At 47.8% G+C, this 17,130-nt stretch overlaps 1 protein-coding gene across 1 annotated transcript in view; it reads right to left on the reverse strand.

Moving 5' to 3' along the window:
* The window catches only part of LOC140389813 (mitofusin-1-like), a 115,559-nt gene extending 101,377 nt beyond the window's left edge, over positions 1–14,182 (reverse strand). The window contains exon 1 of the mRNA XM_072474353.1: positions 14,070–14,182. The gene's annotated coding sequence lies outside the window, so the exon portion shown is untranslated. The remainder of the gene's footprint in view (positions 1–14,069) is intronic.
* Positions 14,183–17,130: the final 2,948 nt, after the last annotated feature.

Here is a 17,130-nt window from a genome sequence, read left to right on the forward strand (position 1 = left end):
CAGGAAGCTGGAATAATTTGAAGATGTGATGATGAAATGCAGCATTTTGTATGAATGAAAATTCAGAATACAGCAGATTGGAGACCAAGCACTAAAGAAGTTAAATTTTGAGGGTATTAAAAGCACATAGTAAATTTTTAACAGCAGCGGAGAGAAGGAAAAAAGTGCAGTAACAAAATAGCAATGCAGCTAGAGCTCTGCTTGGGAATAAACAGTCGTCATCAAAAGTTCCACAAACATTTGATTTGTGACAATCCTAAAAAAAAGACCTGCATTTATATACTTTTTACAACCACAGGTTGCCTCAAAAGAGCTTTACAGCTCTGTGTATAGATCAGGATCAAATGGACAAAATCCCCTTTGTTCGCAGGATGGCGTTTCTCTTAAGAGTGCCAATGCCATCCATCAATGCTGGGAAGAATATTTTGAACAGCTCAACCATGAATCCACAATGGCAGTTGATACCTCCAGGTCATCCCCCAACACCATGTGGTAGAATCCATTGGTGACCCATGAGAGAGCTGCAACAAGTAATCAAACAGATGAAAAACAACAACCCTGTGACCCTGATGGTATGTTTAACCTTCCAAGACTGTCTTTGTTGCCAGTCGACTCCAAGAAAATAACGAGAGCAACACCAGGAACTCTTCACGACATCAATCGACCTGACCAAAGTATCTGACTCAGTAAACTCAGTGTAAGGGGGAAGGTGATTGTGGTTGTGGTGCAGTGGTAATGGCACTGAATAGCAATCCAGAGGCCCAGGCTAATACAAGGCTAATTCAAATCCCATGAGTTCAAATTCCAGCTGGCGGAATTTAAATTCAATTAACAAAGGAATTAAAAGCTAGTGACCGTAGAACATTTGTCGTAAAAAGCCAACTGGTTCACTAATGTCCTTTAGGAAAGGAAATTTAGCGGGTTGCGGCGATGCGGAGCTAAGCCGCGCGATTCGTCAGCTCCTGCGAAAACGGACTTTTGGGCCCGCTAACGGTGCCCCAACGGCACTTTTTTAAAAAACCAACCCGTGGGGAAGGAAGGAGAAAGGTCCCCTACAAACCTGCATGGATCGGCCCCGCAGCGAAACGGCGAAAAAAGCGGCCCTGGAGCAGCGGGAGAAGAAAGAAGAAAAAAGAAAAATGGCGGTGCCCACGGACAGAGAGGAGATGAAAGAGTTCATCAAGTGCTGCTTCGAGGAGCTGCGTAAGGAGATGTTGGCGCCTATACTGGCAATGATTGAAAGACTTGGAGCAACCCAGAAAGCCCAAGAGGTGAAGATCCAGGAGATCCAGGAAAATGTGAGTGAGAACGACGACGAGCTCGTGGGCCTGGCGGAGAGAGTGGAGCGGCACGAGGCGCTGCACAAGACGTGGGCGGGAAGACTCGAAGACCTGGAGAACAGATCAAGGAGGAACAACTTGAGGATCCTGGGTCTCCCAGAAGGAGTGGAGGGGGCCGATGCCGCGGCATATGCGGGCACAATGATCGGGACGCTGATGGGTGCGGAGGCCCCTCCGAGATTGCTGGAGCTGGATGGGGCGCACCGAGTGCTAGCGAGGAAGCCCAAGGCAAAAGAGCCGCCAAGGGCGATGGTGGTGAGATTCCACCGGTTTATGGACAGAGAGAGGGTCCTGAAATGGCCCAAGAAGCAACGGAGCAGCAAGTGGGACAATGCGGAGATCAGAATGTACCCGGACTGGAGCGCGGAGGTCGCTAAGCGGAGAGCAGGTTTCAACCGGGCCAAAGCGGTGCTGCATCGGAAAGGAGTGAAATTTGGAATATTGCAGTCAGCGCGACTGTGGGTTACACATAATGGCCAACACCACTGCTTCGAAACGCCCGAAGAGGCGTGAACCTTTATACTAGCTGAAAAATTGGACTCTAATTGAGGGTTTGTGTGGGAGGGGGGTGTTTGAGGGTTGAAGTATGATGGTTGTTGTACATAGGGGGTCAACTACACGCAGGAAATGCTATATGGGCTGGGGGAGAGGGACAAGGCCACGACAGGAGCAGCGCTATGGGGGGCGGGGCAGGCTTTGGAAAGTGCGGGGTTGTCTTTCCCGCGCGCGGCAAGAAAGGCGGGAAGGGGAACAAAGGAATGTACATTGATTGGGAGATTCCCACACGGGGGGGTCAAAGGGATGGCGGGGAAGCCGGGGTCAGCAGGTGTCAGCTGGCTTACGGGAGGGATATGGGGGGAGCAAAAAAGCTAGACGGGGATCTAGCGGGGTGGGGAGGGGGGGGAAGAGGAGGGAGGGGGGGAAGGGGGGGGGGAAAGGGTTGCTGCTGCACTGGCCGAAAGAGAACGGGACACAGAAGAGGTGGCTAGGACGGGGGTCCCCCATCTGGGGGACTGGAGAGTGAGGGAGACGCGGACAAGGGACTGGCCCAGAAAAGGAGATGGCTAGTCGGCGGGACGGGACGGGACGGGGGGGGGGGGGGATTTATGAAGCGCATGTTGGGGCACATTCCGGACCTGGAGGTAGGAGGACTGATAATGGGAGGGGACTTCAATACGGTGCTGGACCCAGCACTGGACCGCTCCAGATCAAGGACGGGGAGGAGGCCGGCGGCGGCCAAGGTACTTAGGGGGTTTATGGATCAGATGGGGGGAGTGGACCCATGGAGGTTTGCAAGACCGCAGGCCAGGGAATTTTCTTTTTTCTCTCACGTGCACAAGGCTTACTCCCGGATAGATTTCTTTGTTCTGGGCAGGGCGCTCATCCAGAGAGTGGAGGGGACGGAGTATTCGGCCATAGCCGTTTCAGCCCATGCCCCGCACTGGGTGGAACTGGAGCTGGGAGAGGAGAGGGACCAACGCCTGCTGTGGCGGCTGGATGTGGGACTGCTGGCCGATGAGGTGGTGTGTGGGAAGGTGAGGGGGTGTATTGAAAGGTACTTGGAGGCCAACGACAACGGGGAGGTGCGAGTGGGGGTGGTATGGGAGGCGTTGAAGGCGGTGATCAGGGGAGAGCTGATCTCCATCAGGGCTCAGAGGGAGAAGACAGAGGGAATGGAAAGGGAGAGGTTAGTGGGGGAGATCTTGCGAGTGGACAGGAGATACGCAGAGGCCCCGGAGGAAAGATTACTTGGGGAAAGGCGACGGCTCCAGACGGAGTTTGACCTGCTGACCACGGGCAAGGCGGAGGCACAGTGGAGGAAGGCGCAAGGGGCGACTTACGAGTATGGGGAAAAGGCTAGTCGGATGCTGGCGCACCAGCTCCGTAAGAGGGCGGCAGCGTGGGAAATAGGGGGAATCAAAGATGGAAGGGGAGCCACGGTTCGAAGTGCAACGAAAATAAATAAGGTATTCAAGGATTTCTATGAAGAGCTGTACAGATCCCAGCCCCCAGGGGAGGAAGGGGGGATGAGGCGATTCCTGGACCAGCTGGGGTTCCCGAGGGTGGAGGAGCAGGAGGCGGTTGGATTGGGGGCACCAATTGGGTTGGAGGAGTTGAGTAAGGGTTTGGGGAGCATGCAGGCGGGGAAGGCCCCGGGGCCAGACGGGTTCCCGGTGGAGTTCTATAGAAAATATGTGGACCTGCTGGCCCCGCTACTAGTGAGGACCTTCAACGAGGCAAGAGAGGAGGGAACCCTGCCCCAGATAATGTCGGAGGCGACAATCTCCTTGATTCTCAAGCGAGACAAGGGTCCACTGCAGTGTGGATCGTACAGGCCGATTTCGCTCCTTAATGTGGATGCTAAGCTATTGGCGAAGGTACTGGCCACTAGGATTGAGGACTGTGTCCCAGGGGTGATTCACGAGGACCAAACGGGATTCGTAAAGGGCAGGCAGTTAAATGCCAATGTGCGGCGGCTCTTAAACGTGATAATGATGACATCGGAGGAGGGAGAGGCGGAGATAGTGGCAGCTATGGACGGGAAAAAGCCTTTGACCGAGTACAGTGGGAGTACCTCTGGGAGGTATTGCGCAGGTTTGGGTTCGGGGGAGGGTTTATTAGATGGGTTAAGCTCCTTTACAGCGCCCCGATGGCGAGTGTAGTGACGAACGGGCGGAGGTCGGAGTACTTTCGGCTGTACCGAGGGACGAGACAGGGGTGCCCCCTGTCCCCCCTGTTTGCATTGGCGATCGAACCCTTGGCCATATCACTTAGGGAGTCTCAGAAATGGAGGGGGATAGTCCGCGGGGGAGAGGAGCATCGGGTATCGCTATATGCGGATGACCTGCTGCTATACGTGGCGGACCCAATGGAGGGGATGGTGGAGGTCATGCAGACTCTGAAGGAGTTTGGAGAGTTTTCGGGCTACAAGCTTAATGTAGAGAAGAGTGAGCTTTTTGTATTACAGGCAGGGGACCAAGAAAGAGGGATAGGGGACCTACCGCTGAGGAGGGCGGAGAGGAGTTTTTGGTATCTGGGGATCCAGATAGCCAGAAGTTGGGGGGCCCTACATAAACTGAATTTGACGAGGGTGGTGGAGCAAATGGAGGAGGATTTTAAAAGATGGGACATGCTCCCGCTCTCGTTGGCGGGTAGGATGCAGTCGGTCAAAATGGTGGTCCTTCCGAGGTTTTTGTTCGTGTTTCAGTGCCTCCCCATCGTGATCACCAAGGGCTTTTTCAAGAGAGTAGGTAGGAGTATTATGGGGTGTGTGTGGGCAAATAAGACCCCGAGGGTTAGGAGAGGGTTCTTGGAACGCAACAGGGACCGAGGAGGGTTCGCTTTGCCAAACCTAGGGAGCTACTACTGGGCAGCAAACGTGGCGATGATCCGTAAGTGGGTTATGGAGGGAGAGGGGGCGGCATGGAAGAGGATGGAGATGGCGTCCTGTAAAGGAACGAGCCTGGGGGCGTTGGTAACGGCACCGCTGCCGCTCTCGCCAACAAAATACACCACAAGCCCGGTGGTGGCAGCAACACTAAGGATCTGGGGCCAGTGGAGAAGGCACAGGGGTGCAATGGGAGCATCAGTGTGGTCCCCGATCAGGGGTAACCACCGGTTTGTCCCGGGGAAGATGGACGGGGGGTTCCAAGGCTGGCATCGGGCGGGGATAAGAAGAATGGGGGACCTGTTCATTGACGGGACATTTGCGAGCCTAGGGGCACTGGAGGAGAAATTTGAGTTACCCCCGGGAAATGTATTTAGATATATGCAGGTGAGGGCTTTTGTGAGGCGACAGGTGAGGGAATTTCCGTTGCTCCCGGCACAAGAAGTTCAAGATAGGGTGATCTCGGGGGTATGGGTCGGGGAGGGCAAGGTGTCGGAAATATACCAAGAGATGAAAGAAGAGGGGGAAGCGCTAGTAGAAGAATTGAAAGGTAAATGGGAGGAGGAGCTGGGGGAGGAGATTGAGGAAGGGCTATGGGCTGATGCCCTGGGTAGGGTGAATACCTCCTCCTTGTGTGCCAGGCTCAGTCTGATACAATTTAAGGTGGTTCACAGAGCGCATTTGACGAGGGCGAGGCTGAGTAGGTTCTTTGGGGTATAGGATAGATGTGAAAGATGTTCAGGGAGCCCGGCGAACCATGTCCATATGTTTTGGTCATGCCCGGCATTGGAGGGGTTCTGGAGAGGTGTGGCGGGAGTAATATCCCAGGTGGTGAAAGTCCGGGTCAAGCCAAGCTGGGGACTAGCAATATTTGGAGTAGTGGATGAGCCGGGAGTGCAGGAGGCGAAAGAGGCCGGAATTCTGGCCTTTGCGTCCATTGTAGCCCGGCGAAGGGTCTTGCTATTGTGGAAGGAGGCGAAGCCCCCTAGCCTGGAGGCCTGGATGAATGACATGGCGGGGTTCATAAAATTGGAGAGAATTAAGTTTGCTTTGAGAGGGTCTGCGCAGGGGTTTTACAGGCGGTGGCAACCGTTCCTAGAATATCTCGCGGAGCGTTAGAAGAAGGTCGGTCAGCAGCAGCAGCAACAGGGGGGGTGGGGGGGACGGGGGACGAGAGATTGTTTGAGGGGATGGACGAGCGGGAGATGGCATGGAGGGGAAGGGGAAACGGTACGTGCGGCCAAGAGCCAGTGTATAAAGCTATGTAAATATACCATCTTGCCATGTATCTATCTTGCTCAGGGAGATTTTGCGTTATTTTGTTACCGGGGGGGGGGTTACTGTTTGTAAGGGGAAAATTGTGTTGTTACAAAACCTTAATAAAAAAAAAATTATTATTTTTTTAAAAAAGGAAAGGAAATTTACCATCCTTACCTGGTCTGGTCTATCATTGATTCCAGACCCACAGCAATGTGGCCAACTCCGAAATGGCCTAACAAGCCACTCAGTTGTATCAAACTGATATGAGGTCTAAAAAAAGGAATGAAACTATACCGACAACCTGGCACCAGAAATGACAACTGCACACCCAGCTCCGCTGACCCTGCAAAGTCCCCCAACATCTGGGGCTTGTGCCAAAATTTGGAGAGCTGCCCCACAGGCTAGTCAAGCAACAGCCTGACTCATAGAATACCTTACAATGTCCCGGACACCACCATAACCAAAGGTGGCGGCGGTACAGTCGTATACAGTCAGGAGGGAGTGGCCCTGTGAGTTCTCAACATCGATCTCCTGGGGTTCTCATGGTATCAGGTCAAACACGGACAAGAAAACCTCCAGCTGGTTACCACCTACTGCAATCCACCACACCTATAATCCCACCCTCAGCTGATGAATCAATACTCCTCCATTTTGAACACCACTTAGAAAAACACCAACGGGACAAGGACAAAGAATGTACTCTGGGTGGGGGACTTCAAAGCCCATCACCAAGAGTGGCTTGGTAGCACCTGTTGCTAACTTTTGGTTGGTTCAATTGGCTCTGTTTTATAACCTTTGCTCTCGAGTCGCCAGGTAGCTTTATGATACCGCCACGAGGTTCAAGTTCAAGTAATGATCAATAACTCAATACACCAATTAGTAAGATTCAAATCAAAGCACATTTATTATACACAGTAATCGCTACTCATGCATAAATTCTACTTCTAATCTACTTCTACAACTAACAGGCCTATACTTAGCTTCGGACTGGCCCACCAGGTCAGGGGAACAAATGGCCTTTTGTTCGGGTTCTGAGTCTGCGGGATTCAAAGGTTGGTACGGACTGATAGCTAGGAGTGCCTATCTCATAGCGAGCGTTGACTTAAGACTTGCGAGCGTTGACTTAAGACTTACGGGCTCTTGGCGGTAGCTGAACCGGTCACTGTCAAGGGTTGTTTCGCGTTGCTGAGTGACCCGGTCAAGAAGGACAATTTGAACTTGGGGGCTTAACTTTATAGTCCCCAGGGGCTTCCCGCCTTTCGGGGCGGACCCTGTACCTGGTTCCAAGTGATTGGACTTCGTTCCAATCGCTTGGTTCGATTTCTCCAATACTGGTGCTGTTCCCTGATCGATGGGCGGTCTTGAGGTGTCCGTTAACCTCTTTTGTGTTGGCTCCTGCTAACACAGGAGCCGAGGAGTCTGGCTTGGCCTTGTTTATCCCAAATGTTTCGATTGTTCCCGGGAATCGCTCATTAGTATGTAGATGGCTGCTACATTATTATGCAGATAGCTGCTTGTATCGATGCTGTCTGGGCTTTTGCAGAGTTTAATACACAGTAAACTTGCACCTGCTAGTTTCTGCCTCTGTTGGCGGAATTTCCCTGCAGCCTTTGCTGTTCTCTATTTTACGTCGGGAATTGGCCAACCCAGGTGGCTATACACCACTATGGACCAAGCTTGCCGAGTCCTCTTGATCCCTTCAAGAAACTGTTCTTGAATGTTGCCCAAACAAAACTCAAATATCAACCCGCACCTGGTCACTTCTCGTATATGTTGAAGGAGAGATTCTGAAATATGTTGAGCACTTCCCATAACTTCTCTCAAAATGCTGCCATTGACTAGGAGATCCAACTCCAGTTCAGCCTTCTACTGCAGTGATTTGACGACAAAGACTTACACAAGTCAACATAGTTCTAATCGACAGGACAGTGTCACCATGCTCCTGTCCTGCAGTGAAACCTAGACCATGCATCAGCGGCACACAAGAGTGTAAGAGAAATTTGAACAGCAAGGCTTTTGTCACATCTTGCAGCTTCAATGGGAGGACTGTTGAACAAACACTAGTATCCTTCTTGAAGCCAGCTCCACATGCATTCAAACAAGACTCCTCCAAAATCAACTTCAATGGACTGGACAGTGTCCAGATGACTGAAAACCATCTCCCCCGCAAGTTACTGCTCTCGTATCTCTCAAAAGACCCAGGGGAAGACAAAGAAGATGCTTCAAAGAAACTCTGAAGTTCTCCTTGAAGAATAGCGCCTTTAAGACTGGGAGCAGCTTGCTACCAATTGTTCAGAATGGCAAAAACGTATCCATCAAGCTGCATCACGCTTTGAGTACCACCATCTGAATGATAAGGCTGAGCAGTAGCAGAGAAGTAAAGAAATGGAAGGAAATCCTGCTACATCTGCCCAAAGGCATGAGTCGAAAGGAAGCTGCCTTTGGCCTGTCATGTCCATATCGGCTCTCTGCATGAGCAAATGAACTAGTCCCACTACCCACCCTTACCCCATACACCTGCAAACATCTCTCTTCAGGTGTTTATCCAGTTCCCTTTTGAAAACCAAAATTGAATCTGTTTCCACCACAATCTCAGGCCCCAATCTACCCTCATAACCAAAGTCTCTTATTCCTGGAACCATTCTCCTAAATTATTTTCTGTACCCTCTCTAAAGCCTTCAGATCCTTCCCAGAGACCACATTTGGGCACAATACTCCAGTTGAGGCCAAACCAGCGTTTTATACAGGTTAATCATAGTTTCCTTGTTTTTTTACTTTATGCTCAACTTCCTTCTCAACTTGTCCTGCCAACTTCAATGACTTGTGTGTTACATATACCCCCAGGTCTCTTTATTCCTACACTAACTTTAAAATTGCATCCTTTATTTTATATTGCCTCTCCTCATTCTTCCCTTCAAAACATTATCTTCTCTGCGTTAAATTAATCTGCTATCCATTCCACCAGCCTATTCGGATTGGATTTGGGCTTATCACGCATACCGAGGTACAGTGCAAAGTATTGTTCTGTGTACAGGTAGTTCCATACATGAAAAAAAGGAGATACGATAGATACACAATGTAAATACATAGACATCTGGCTATGTCCTCTTGAAGGCTAGTTCCCAACATTTCGAAGTTTTATGTGATCTGAAAATTTAAAAATTGTGCCCTGCGCATTCAAGTCTAGGTTATTAATATATATTAAGAAACGGAGTGATCTTAGTAGCTACTCCTGGGGAACCCCACAGAATAACATCCTCCAGTCCAAAAAACACCCGTTCACTGTCTCCTGTCACTTAGTAGCTTTCCATGCTGCCCCTGTCCATGGCATCCAACTTTGCTGGCAACCTATTATGTGGCACTTAATCAAACATTTTTTAGAAATCATTGTACACTGCAACAATTGCATCACCCTCATTAAACCAAATCAAAAAATGCAATCAAGTTAGTAACCAATATACTTTAAACAAGTCTGTGCTGACTTTTCTTAACTAATTTACACTTGTCCAAGTGAGTTAATATTGTCCCAAATTATCATTTCAAAAGCTTTCTCAGCACAAAAGTTAAATTAACTGGTCTGTATTGCTGGGATTGTCATTTCAGCCATTTTTGAACAACTGTTTAATACTTGTAATTCTCCAGTCCTCTGGCTCCACCCTTATATCTAAGGAACATTAGAAGATTACGGCCAGTGCTTCCCCTTAAACCCCCCCCCCCGCAGTATCCGCCCACGAATCTGAATTGGGTCCTCGTGACTGATCAAATTTAAGTACAACCCAGCTTATCTGGCATCACAGTGGCAGTGGTTACACTGTTGCTTCACAGCGCCAGGGACCCGGTTCGATTCCCGACTTGGGTCACTGTCTGCGCGGAGCCTGCATGTTCTCCCCATGTCTACGTGGTTTCCCTCCGGGTGCTCCGGTTTCCTCCCACAAGTCCCAGAAGTTGTGCTTGTTAGATGAATTGGACATTCTGAATTCTCCCTTAGTGTACCCGAACATGCGCCGGAGTGTGGCGACCAGGAGATTTTCACAGTAACTTCATTGCAGTGTTAATGTAAGCCTATTTGTGGCACTAATAAAGATTATTATAATAGAACATAGAACATTACAGCGCAGTACAGGCCCTTCAGCCCTCGATGTTGCGCCGACCTGTGAAACCACTCTAAAGCCCATTTACACTATTCCCTTATCGTCCATATGTCTATCCAATGACCATTTGAATACCCTTAGTGTTGGCATGTCCACTACTGTTGCAGGCAGGGCATTCCACACCCGTACTACTCTCTGAGTAAAGAACCTACCTCTGACGTCTGTCTTATATCTATCTCCACTAAATTTAAAGCTATGTCCCCTCGTGCTAGACGTCACCATCCGAGGAAAAAGGCTCTCACTGTCCACCCTATCCAATCCTCTGATCATCTTGTATGCCTCAATTAAGTCACCTCTTAACCATCTTCTCTCTAACGAAAACAGCCTCAAGTCCCTCAGCCTTTCCTCATAAGATCTTCCCTCCATACCAGGCAACATTCTGGTAAATCTCCTCTGCACCCTTTCCAATGCTTCCACATCCTTCCTATAATGCGGTGACCAGAATTGCACGCAATACTCCAAATGCGGCCGCACCAGAGTTTTGTACAGCTGCAACATGACCTCATGGCTCCGAAACTCAATCCCTCTACCAATAAAAGCTAACACACCGTACGCCTTCTTTACAACCCTCTCAACCTGAGTGGCAACTTTAAGGGATCTATGTACATGGACACAGAGATCTCTCTGCTCATCCACACTGCCAAGAATCTTACCATTAGCCCAGTACTCTATCTTCCTGTTATTCCTTCCAAAATGAATCACCTCACACTTTTCTGCATTAAACTCCATTTGCCACCTCTCAGCCCAGTGCTGCAGCTTATCTATGTCCCTCTGTAACTTGTAGCATCCTTCTGCACTGTCCACAACTCCACCGACTTTAGTGTCATCTGCAAATTTACTCATCCATCCTTCTACGCCCTCCTCCAGGTCATTTATAAAAATGACAAACAGCAGTGGCCCCAAAACAGATCCTTGTGGTACACCACTAGTAACTGGACTCCAGTCTGAACACGTCCCATCAACCACCACCCTTTGTCTTCTTCCAGCTAGCCAATTTATGATCCAAACTGCTAAATCTCCATGAATCCCATGCTTCCGTATTTTCTGCAGTAGCCTATCGTGGGGAACCTTATCAAACGCTTTACTGAAATCCATATACACCACATCAACTGCTTTTCCCTCATCCACCTGTTTGATCACCTTCTCAAAGAACTCAATAAGGTTTGTGAGGCACGACCTACCCTTCACGAAACCGTGTTGACTATGTCTAATCAAATTATTCCTTTCCAGATGATTATACACCCTATCTCTTATAAATCTTTCCAAGATTTTGCCCACAACAGAAGTAAGGCTCACTGGTCTATAGTAACCGGGGTTGTCTCTACTCCCCTTCTTGAACAAGGGGACAACATTTGCTATCCTCCAGTCTTCTGGCACTATTCCTGTTGACAAAGATGACTTAAAGATCAAAGCCAAAGGCTCAGCAATCTCCTCCCTAGCTTCCCAAAGAATCCCAGGACAAATCCCATCCGGCCCAGGGGACTTATCTATTTTCACCCTTTCCAGAATTGCTAACACCTCCTCCTTATGAACCTCAAGTCCTTCTAGTCTAGTAGCCTGAATCTCAGTATTTTCCTTGACAACATAGTCTTTTTCCTGTGTGAATACTGACAAAAAAATATTCATTTAGCACCTCTCCTATCTCCTCGGACTCCAAGCACAATTTCCCACTACTGTTCTTGACTGGCCCTACTCTTACCCGAGTCATTCTTTTATTCCTGACATATCTATAGAAAGCTTTAGGGTTATAATGACTCCTCTATCAATGTTTAACCCATCCAGTGTCTCAACTACCTCCTCTATCATTGTAACTTGGGCAGCATTTTCTTCCTTTGTTTTGGCAGATTATTCAATAATACCTCAGCCATGTTCCCTGCCTCCATGCGCAAATCGCCTAATCGGCCCCATCCCTCCTTTTACTATTTGCATGTTGATAGAAGACTTTGGACTCTAATTTATATTTTACTGCCAGTCACTTCTCATACTCTCTCATTGCCTTTCATTTCTGGGAGGGATGTGAAAAATTATTTTTTTATATTCAGTCTGGTTCTCACTTGTATTATCAGCCTGACATCTGTCGTACGCATCCTTATCTTGCTTCATCTTCCTTTCTAAATCTTTCATTATTCAGGAAGCTCTTGCTTTATTTGCCCTACCTTTCTCCCTGGTGCAAATGTACCTTGACTGTGCCAAACTATCACCCCTTTAAAGGCAGTCCCTTGTCTGTTACAGTTATGCCTGCCAATCTTTGATTCTAATTTACTTCTGAAATTTAAAATAAGTATCTGTTCCCATTGGCAGGAGAGTGAGTAACTCTGTTGAAGCAGAAATGTTAATACACCATGTGTTATGATAATCTCAAGTGCACTGCTTCAAAGTGTGGTAGAACCAGATTCAGTAGTAACTTTGAAAAGCAAACTATGAAAAGTAACAATTCCCTGGGTTATGGGGAAAGAGCAGGGAAATGGGGCTAATCAGATGGCTCTTATTAAAAAACTTGGGCATGCTTTGAATGGCCTCTTTCTGTGTTATATCATCCTATGAATGTGGAAGTCAGTTCTTCTTGCACATGCGAGAGTGTAGTATACTTATCTCACTTTTCCATAACCTGAACTACAGTATACAGGCATTTTAAACAAAATAGACTTACTTAATTTATCTTGTTTATGTAACATTTTAAATATTCAGAATATGCATAATTGAAGAATGCTACTTTATTCGTAAAAGTTGCCCTTTATAGCTGACGATACAAGCGTTTGGACTGAATTATAATAAAGTAGAATGAAACCCCTAACTATTGAGAATTCAAACCCATTTAGACCATAAGATGTAGCAGAAGAAAACGACTCAGCCGATCAATTAGATCATAGCAGATCTCATATAATCCTCAACTTCACTTTCCTGCCTTATCCCCATAATCCTCGATTCCTTTACATTAAAAATGTCTGCAGTAAGAAATTCCACTGATTCACTACCCTCAGAGAAGAATTTCTTCCTCATCTCGGTCTTAAATGGGCAACTGCTTAACTCTTTGTTTATGCCCTCTGGTTTTCCGACAAGAGGAAATATCCTCTCAGCATCTATCCTGTCAAGCCCCCTGAGAATCCTGTCTCAATAAGGTAACCTCTGATTCTTCAAAACTCCAATGAGTACAAGCCCAATCTACTCAACCTCTCCTCATAAGAAAATCCATCCATACCCAGGATCAACATAGTGAACCTTCTCTGAAAAGCCTCCAATGCCAGTACATATTTCCTTACAGATGCCAGTTTACAGAAAGCAACATCTGTCCCATCAATCAAAATTGGACAGCATCCAAAAGCCCAGCTAGTTTACTGCGGACGCATTCAACAAGTCTCAAGTTTTTATTTTCACTTTCACTGACTCCTGATCAGTGACGTGCCATTGAACTTGTGGGAGAACATTAACCCCGATGGCCGAGTGAGTGAATGTTGTAGACACCCAGGAGCAGATAGACGATGGCTGGCATTCGCCCAGGAGCTCGAGAGGGCAGTTTGTTGGCAGTGTCCCGCTGCCGTGTCCACTGACACTGTCAACTCACAACACATCTCTAGTTTATCAGTAACTGCAGAGGATCTAACTCCCGCAACTATTCTACAGCACAGAAATCACTCCTCGCCTTTACTCTCAATAATTTCAGCTGTCAGGTTAATAAACCACGAAGAGTATGAAAATGAGTGCAACATATGTTCCCTGTCTGATTATTGTATTCTTGATTCTCCCGATACTTCTTTGGTCTCACTAACGGGTTGTTTCATCGAGAAGCCTGATTGAGGCCCGAATTATACAACACTCTTTCAGCCAGTCAGTCAATACAGCCGAAAGGCATACAGCAGAACCGAGAAACAAATGGTCAATTTCCATTATAAAGCCGTCATCTCAGCTGCGGCCCTCACTCCCCCACGGTACCTTCACAACCGCCTTGCTCCTGCCGCCTGAACACCGCCCGCGCATGCTCCAGTAGCCTGATCACCGTCTGCGCATGCTACAACTCGCCCCCGCGCGCACCCTGCGTCGCCCCGAGTTTCAGGGCACCGCGCACACACAGTGTCATCAACCGCCCCTCGTTCCATGGGGCCGCGCGCACACAGTGTCATCAACCGCCCCAAGTTTTAGGGCGCCGCGCGCACACAGTGTCACCAACTGCCCCGAGTTCTACCGTTTGTTTGCTAGTTCATCATCGGGTGGAAGATGATCCCAAACTATAGAGTCAAGAGGACGAAACACATCCGGAGAGTTTCCTCGATTTTAATTACTTAATAGTTAGATTTTTTTTAAATGTTGTTGGGGCGAAGAGACAGAACCTGGGTCTTCAGGAGAAAATACTGAAGTTATTTATTCCTGTGTACCAGCCTGGAAAACTCGCAAAGATTAAGAGACGGATTCAGAAATAAAACTTGCATTTCATGTGATGGACATCCCAAAGGGAATTGGTGTAACAGTTTGGCACTTGTGTGACTTCCCCCATTTAATGCCAAGTACTCCTCTTCCTGCCCTCTCAACATTGACTCCTGAAGTGAATGCAAGAGGCTGGAAAGAAACCCATTCAATGACACCCTGAACGTTACACCTATCTTCCCAAACTAGGGAAGTAATGGCAAGCAAGCCCCCTGAAATGTTCAGGGCCAGGTTCGAAGCTGAATAGCTGCGCAGGTTTCCACTTGTGAATGCAGTCAAGTCGGCGTCAAGTCCAAAATGCAGTTATGACATTAATAGGTAGGCAGGCTTTATCATCCGCAGCTAATATGGAGCTAACATATGTAAAGGATGAGAGTATTGAAAATGACATCCTACCTGCTTCCTCCCTTACTGCTACCATTTAATCATCTAATTCTTAGTGCAACTTTAAAATGAGTAATTTTTCAAAGTGATGAATTTATGTCACGCAGGAATGTCATAATGCCATGGATTCATATGGTATAGTTGCCCTGTTTTCATTGGATGATAGAGCTTATTAGTAATATTAAGTGCAACATACAGTTAACATGTTTTACACTGCACATTATTTCCACAGGCCAAATATTTGTTGAAAGACTTGTAATCTTTTGTATCCTCGTTGCTAACAGTTGAGATCCCAGAGGATTGGAGAATAGCTAATGTGGTACCAATAATAAGCTATCTCAGCTACCTGGGCTACAGCTCTTCGCACCCTACACCCTGTAAGGACTCCATCCCTTTCTCTCAATTCCTTCGCCTCCGTCGCATTTGTTCCGATGATGCCAATTTCCAAAATGGTGCTTCGAAAATGTGTTCCTTCTTCCTTGACCGTGATTTCCCACCTACGGTTGTTGACATGGCCCTCAACAGTGTGCAGTCCAGCTCCTGTGCCACTACCCTCGCCCCCTCCCAGAACAAGGATAGAGTCCACCCTTGTTCTCACATTTCATCCCACCAGCCTCCGTATGCAAAGTATAATCCTCGGCCATTTTCGCCAACTCCAGCGTGATGCCACCACCAAACACATCTTCCCTTCACTCCCTCTGTCAGCATTTGGCAGAGACTGTTCCCTCCGAGATAATCTAGTCCACTCTTCCCAGTGGGAATATACCCAGTACCTCTCCCATCACCCATGGTACCATTCCATGCAATCGCAGAGGTGTAACACCTGCCCCTTTACCTCTTCCATGCTTAACATCCCAGGCCCAAAACACTCATTCCAGGTTAAGCAGCGTTTCACTTGCATCTCTTCCAATTTGGTCGCTGCTCCCAATGTGGTCTCCTCTACATTGGAGAGACCAAACGCAGACTGGGTGATCGCTTTGCTGAGCATCTTCGGTCTGTGCGCATTCAGGACCCTGACCTTCCCGTTGCTTACCATTTTAACAAAAGACCCTGCTCCCATGCCCACATATCTGTTCTTGGCCTGCTGCAATGTTCCCGTGAAGCTCAACGCAAACTGGAGGAACAACATCGCACCTTCCGGTTAGGCACGCAACAGCCTTCCAGTCTCAACATCGAATTCAACAACTTCAGATGATCAGTTCTACCCCACCGCAACCCATTTGTTTTCATCCCATTTCATATTAACTGTCCTTTACCATTTCTTTCTTTCTTAATATATATTTAACCCCCCCCCCATCTTATCTACCTTTCCTTAATCTTTCTCCTCTTTGCTTCCCCCTTCCCCCACATCTACAGTTCATCCTCTGATGTTAGTTTCTCTGCTGTTTGGCCTTTCACATCTTTTGTTCTCTCTGGTGACTGCCATGAGCACTCTTTTCCCTTGGTTTCTGTGGCCATTAGCACCCAGTTTCCCTGGTTTCTGTGGCTATGACTCATCTTTCTTTCTCGCTCCACAGTTTAAATATTTCCCACTTTCTCTGTCTGTTAGCTTTGACAAAGAGTCATCGGACTCGAAATGTTAGCTCTTTTCTCGCCCTACAGATGCTGCCAGACCTGCTGAGATTTTCCAGCATTTTCTCTTTCATTTCAGATTCCAGCATAATAATAATAATAAATCGCTTATTGTCACAAGTAGGCTTCAAATGAAGTTACTGTGAAAAGCCTCTAGTCGCCACATTCCGGCGCCTGTTCGGGGAGGCTGGTATGCGAATTGAACCGTGCTGCTGGCCTGCCTTGGTCTGCTTTAAAAGTCAGCTATTTAGCCCAGTGTGCCAAACTAGCCCCGCATCCGCAGTAATTGCTTTTATGTTAGCTAATGTGGTACCGCTGTTTAAAAAAGGTAGCAGGGCTAATCCAGGAAACTATAGGCTGGTGACTCTCACGTCGGTAGGCGGTAAATTATTGGAGAGAATTCTCAAGGACAAGATTTATACCCACTTGGAAACAAATGGAGTAATTAGCTATAGACAGCATGGTTTTGTGAAGGGGAGGTTGTGCCTCACTAACTTGATCGAGTTTTCTGAGGAGGTGACAAAGATGATTGATATGGTGGATGTTGTTTACATGCACTTCAGTAAAGCCTTTGACAAGGTGCCTCATGGCAGACTGGTACAAAAGGTGAAGTCAC

This window comes from Scyliorhinus torazame, chromosome 14 (genome assembly GCF_047496885.1).
Source record: "Scyliorhinus torazame isolate Kashiwa2021f chromosome 14, sScyTor2.1, whole genome shotgun sequence".
Taxonomy (NCBI): domain Eukaryota; kingdom Metazoa; phylum Chordata; class Chondrichthyes; order Carcharhiniformes; family Scyliorhinidae; genus Scyliorhinus; species Scyliorhinus torazame.